The following is a 5,819-nucleotide window of genomic DNA, read 5'->3' as shown; positions in this document are numbered from 1 at the left end:
AACCTAATCTGCCTACTTGCCTGCAAACAGCCTATATAAAGAGTTGCACAGTCTCTTTTTCCCTTAAAGCAGGGGTGTCAAACTCATTTTCACCGAGGGCCATATCAGGCTTATAGTGACCTTCAAAGGGCCGATTGTAAGACAGTATAGTGAGGTCCTGTTCACACCAGCGTATTTGCGTACAAAATATGCAGTGAATAGAAGCCATTGATTTCAATTAGTCATTCACATGAATATAGATTTTCACAAAGCATGACCTATTATGTTACATACTACGTACCGCAATAGGCCATTAAAGTGAATGGGCCGCGCAAATACATGGTGAATGCGCAGGAAACCTGTGTATTCACTGCTTATTTGCGCGCTCTTTCAGTGGGCCCATCTGCGTTTTTTTTTTCTCTATTGTGGAAATACGCAGTGTGTTTGTACGACCGAAACACTATTACGCCCTCGTGAACGAGCCCTAATGGTGACACCCTCACCTCCCTCTCCCCCCTATAGTGGTCGCAGTAGTCATAGTGACTCTCATAGTAGCCGCAGTAGTAACAGGGTACCCCCACAGTAATAGTAACCCCCCATAGTAATAAATCCCCGTCAGTAATATTAACCCCATAACAATATTAACCCCAACCCATATACTTCCTCCTTGCTGTCAGCACCACTCCCCCTCTGCTCGCGCTGAGCCTGGATGCACACTGACGTCAGTGTGTAGCCTGGCACACTTCCTCCCTGAGTCCTCTCCTGCGGAACTGAGGAGCAGAGGACTCAGGGGAGGAGGATCCTGGCTGCACACTGACGTCAGAGTGTGCACCAGAATCAGCGCTGCCAATGTGATTTCCAGTGGGGAGCTATGGCACCCCAGCTGGTAATCACTACAGTGGTGAGCGTCTGTCGGCACGCCGCGAGCCACATAAAATGAGGCAGCGGTCCTTGTGTTTGATAACTGTGCCTTAAAGGCACTGTCTTTTTTTTTTTTGCTTCTTCTCCCACTTACGAAAAATCTTAACTCTTATTTTTCCAACAATGTGGCTGTCTGAGGGCTTATTTTTGTGGGGCAAGTTATATTTTTCAATTCTACTATTTTTAATGTATCATTCACATTATTGTAAACATTTATATATGGTGTAAAATGGAAGAAGACACAATTTTTAATATCTTTGTTGGGAGGGAATTCTTTTTACAGTGTACACACAGCGGCAAAAATTACATGATAACTTTATTCCGTGGGTCAGTAGGATTACGACGATACCAAATTTATACATATATAATTTTATTTTTTAATTTTTTTTTTGTGGGATGAACTGCAGATTCTATTGATACCATTTTGGAGTTCATACGACTTTTTGATCACTTCATTAAGTTTCTACTTGGAGATGGGATGACCAATAGAAGTGCAATTTTGCCTTTTTTTATTTATTAGTATTTAAATGTTTATTATGTTCACCATGTAGTGTTGATGTGAGGAGAGAGAACCGACCCCAACTTCTTAAAAAAAAAAAAAAAAAAAAAAGCAGGTACCCATTCACAATACAGGTGTTTTTCTATGCAGCCATCCGACTCTAGGATCACCGCACAGAGGTGCTTGATTGTGACACCCATGCGTATGTGGGGTGTATCTAGGCTAAGCTTTTTCTGGAGTAACTGCCTGCCAAAGAGTCTGTGGGGGGACTCCTTACCCCCCCCCCCCTCCTCCTCTGGACTATATTGATCCTGTGTATCCTCCCTACCTCTGAGCTATAGCCTGTCAGTACGTCAAGTGACTTGTACCTGTAATACCTGTGCAAGTCTTTTTTCAGGTAAAAGTTATACTGGGCCTTAACTGTTCCTAGGGACTCGAGGTTATATATCTATATCTTTCTCTGTGTTTATTACTCCGCCGCATAGAATAATGGTATGTGGGAAAGGTTGCATCACAAGTGATATCTACTACAACACCCACACACACCACCATCATCCCCTTTATTGGCACTCCCAGCCAAAGGAGTATGGAAGCCTGGCATGCAATCTACACTGGCCTTGGAAGCATGTCATCCCTCTGGGACCAGAGCATGGCGAGTGACACCTCAGCACTTAACCTTCCCAGGTCTTCACGTTAGCCAGGTGCTCAGGGTCACCCCTCTGGAGTGTTGCACAATCCCATCACTGCGGGGCCATTCGGGACACCCTAATGCCGATTGGGTCATTTGAATTCCGCTGTCAAAAGTGGTGTGACTGCTGCTTGCAGTTGTTGTGGATGGTGTCAGAGGTAGTTGGCCCTCGCTGTGTATGGAGCAGGATCGGCTCACCATCCATACAAACCCCGCCGCTGGTGGGCGTATATGTATGCCATTTAGTGTCAAGGAGTTAAGGTGGTCATACACGTTCAATAGCTTTCTCCCCTTCTGTAGACCCTGATCACCCCCTGCTCCTATACCCAGGGCCATCTCTCTTGCGTAGAGCCTGGTTCATAACTCAATGTGTTCCCTCATCAGGCCGATCACATCTCTATCTCTAGTTCGCCCTCCTTTCATGGCAGAATCAGTAACTTCTTGTCGCCTTTTCTCCCTGCAGATAATTTACGTGGCTCGGAACCCTAAGGATGTATTTGTGTCATATTATCACTTTTATCGCATGTCCTATGTGCACCCAGATCCGGGGACACTTGAAGAATATCTAGAAGATCCTAAAAGGAACAGGTACAAGTAATGTATCCTCTCATTATGCTGGTAGCATAAGGGTTAACTCCTATAGGGGTCTGCAGTAGGGGAACTGGACTGCAGCCTTCTCTGGTGCAAGGAAATGCTTCCTCTACCAAACACATACCAGTTACTAAACCGGTGGTCTGCAGCCTGTGAGACCCCCGCTGTTATAGAATTACGACCCTCAGCAGGCACCTTCTAGATGTCCTGTCCATGCTCATACTTGTCCTTTCTCCCATAGTTGCCTTTGGGCCATGGAGTGACCATGTGAAGTGCTGGTGGAAGATCAGACAGCAGAAGGACGTCCTCTACCTGTTCTACGAGGACCTGTTAGAGGTAGCAATAGATATTTACTCATCCTAGGTATCCATTGTGGATTAGATCCGAGTGCAGAGCACCCTGGAAATGACCAAGATAATGTTCACTTTATATTAGACAGACGGGGGTTAGCCAAATCAGTAGCTATATTGTGCACACCAGGGGCCGATTATGGTTACCAAGGGTCTTGGCCTGTCTGGAAACTGTGGACCCCAAGGAGTCTAAAGTTCTATAATAATCTGATATTTACTACAGAGACAATACCAGAACCAAGCTCATTCCATAGATACAATAACAGAACCAAGATATCTACATACCAACATCTTAACAAGAAAAAAAGGACCCACCATGATCACATAGTATCACCATATAGTAACTAATACCACCATAGTGTTACTAAAGTAAGACCACTGCAAAGATCAGTACTGCTAATAGTGAAACTATATAAGAGCCAAATAATACCGCCATACTGTTACTGAGAAAAATACTATACAAAGACCAATATTGCCGCTATATAGTGGTAGATATCTGCTCTAGACAGGCTCTCTGCAGACCATATCAGTAATTACAGTACCGTTACCTCTAATGATAACAGGTTATGTCCTCTCTGACTGGAGTTGTTCACTTTCCCTTTTCTTCTCCATCCGACCCAGAATACCAAGATGACTTTACCAATTCCCCATAATGTCCCCTCTGTGGCCCTGCTTCCTAGTAGTGTCCCTTCTAAGGCCCAGCTTCCTATTAATGCCCAAATTTGTAATATTGCCCCATCTATGGCCCTAATTCCTAGTTGTCCCCACTGTGGCCCCAGTTACTACTAGTGTCCCCTCTGTGGCCCCATCTGCTTATAGTGCCCCTTCTTTGATTCTGCTTACTAAAGTGCCCAGCCGCCACCCAATACAGGCTTCAGCCTAACAATCCCACATGCGTTGCGCTGTCTGTTGCTTGATGCTGAGCGCTCTATGTAGAGTTTAACATGTCTCCTCTCTCCCGTCTCCTGCGGTCAGTACAGTGACCCAGGAAGCAGCAATGTTATAGCACCCCTGCTGCGCAGTATGAAGGTACATTTAGTCACCGAGTAACCTTTGGTTTCATAGAATTGCACAGTCCCTGTTAGTAGTGATGGGCCGGCCGCTAACGAGCCGGCTCCTGTAAGTAAACGATGGGGGGGGGGGGGGAGTAGGACTTCATGGAGCGGTACCACACACCCATAGATGCCGCTCTAAGCCCACATAACCTGCAATGATGACAGTTTTTTTCGCTTTTTGCTGAGCCAGATCATTTGGCTCAGTTCAACAAGAAGAAGACGCTGGCTGTTCAACTAGTCCCAACTGGGGTCGTTGCTGCGCAGAAGAGAATTTCAAGTTATCCACTAACCACATGATAGGGAATAACTGATTAATGGGGGTCTCACCTCTGAGACCCCCGCCAATCTTGAGAACAGGACTCCCATGTCCTGCTCTCCTGTCCTTATGGGGATCGCTTCTCTCCCCGCAGTGACGTCACTCTGAATGCAGCATTGGCTGCTCATGTGCGGTCAGTACTCCATTCACTTCAATGGGGCTGATGGAAATACCCGAGCGAGAAGTGAATGTATCACTGGTATACTTATATGACCAGCGCTTCATTCAGTCTCTTCCTTACTGGGGGGTGCAGTAACATCGCACTGAGGAGGATGGGGGACATGAGACCCATCGATCAGCAAGTTACACTTTGCCCTGTGGATAGGGAATAACTTGAAATTCTTGTACAGCTCCTTTAATGATACTCTACAAATTCTGTGCAACTTTCTTACCCTTGACGTACCCTTGGATGAGGGGTTGAGGCGGTTTTTCTAAACTTCTCCATCTCCTTGGTACAGGACTCAAAACGTGAGATCAGGAAGGTGATGAAGTACATGGGGAAGTATCTACCTGAGGATGTTCTGGAGAAGATCTACCAGCGTACAACCTTCAAGACCATGAAGTAAAACCACATGGCCAACTACAGCTCCATCCCGACCCATGTTATGGACCACGAGGTCTCTCCTTTCATGAGGAAAGGTACCGTCTATTTCCGCGTTACTATTAACTACTGATAGCGTGTTACTTAGGGTCACTAAATCCTGCACTTCTGCCTTTCTAGGAATTTGCGGCGGCTGGAAGAACCATCTCACTGTGGCTCACAATGAATTACTTGATGCCTGTTATAAGAGGGAGATGTCTGACACCGACCAGACCTTCCGCTTCGAGGTCTGAGACAACGACCTACTGACTGTCTCCCTTCCATTCCCAGTCTCTGCCCGCATTGCACATGGACAGACATCCTAAAGAATACTATTACTGCCCCATGACTTCTTATCACCTTTTCTTCTGTATTTACCCTCTTCCAAAAATAAGGACATTTCATGATTTATAGCAGTGGAGGAATACGTCTTCTGGCAGGTAAATGGCAGCCAATTTGTGTACGGGTCATTGCTTAAAGTCTAGGCTGGGGGCGAGGAGGTAACAGCGCTGTCGGGCTTTTGGCACCTTAATGACCCCCACACCTGATTAGGTCTGTAGTGGAGATTACCTTCATCATTAATACACGCACTAGCTGTCTGATGCTGCGTGCGATGTGCACCGTATAGCTTTTTTACTCCTCCTCCTGGCTCCAGTGCTCGGAGTACAGCGAGTATCGGGGAGAGGAGGAGTAACGAAGCTATGCGTGTAACATTGCCAGACTGCTATTGTGTGTATTAATGATGAAGGTAATCTCTACCATGGATCAGATACCAGTTCTGGGGTGATAAAGGGAGTTCTGTTACTAGATGGGGCCACACAGAGGGTCCAATTATTAGGT

At 46.0% G+C, this 5,819-nt stretch overlaps 1 pseudogene; it reads left to right on the top strand.

The window, feature by feature from the left end:
• The first annotated feature begins 2,891 nt into the window (after window positions 1-2,891).
• LOC136578085 (sulfotransferase 1A1-like) lies at window positions 2,892-5,390 on the top strand (annotated as a pseudogene).
• Window positions 5,391-5,819: the final 429 nt, after the last annotated feature.

Source organism: Eleutherodactylus coqui, chromosome 8 (assembly GCF_035609145.1).
Source record: "Eleutherodactylus coqui strain aEleCoq1 chromosome 8, aEleCoq1.hap1, whole genome shotgun sequence".
NCBI lineage: Eukaryota > Metazoa > Chordata > Amphibia > Anura > Eleutherodactylidae > Eleutherodactylus > Eleutherodactylus coqui.
This window is presented reverse-complemented; position numbering and strand designations above follow the sequence as displayed.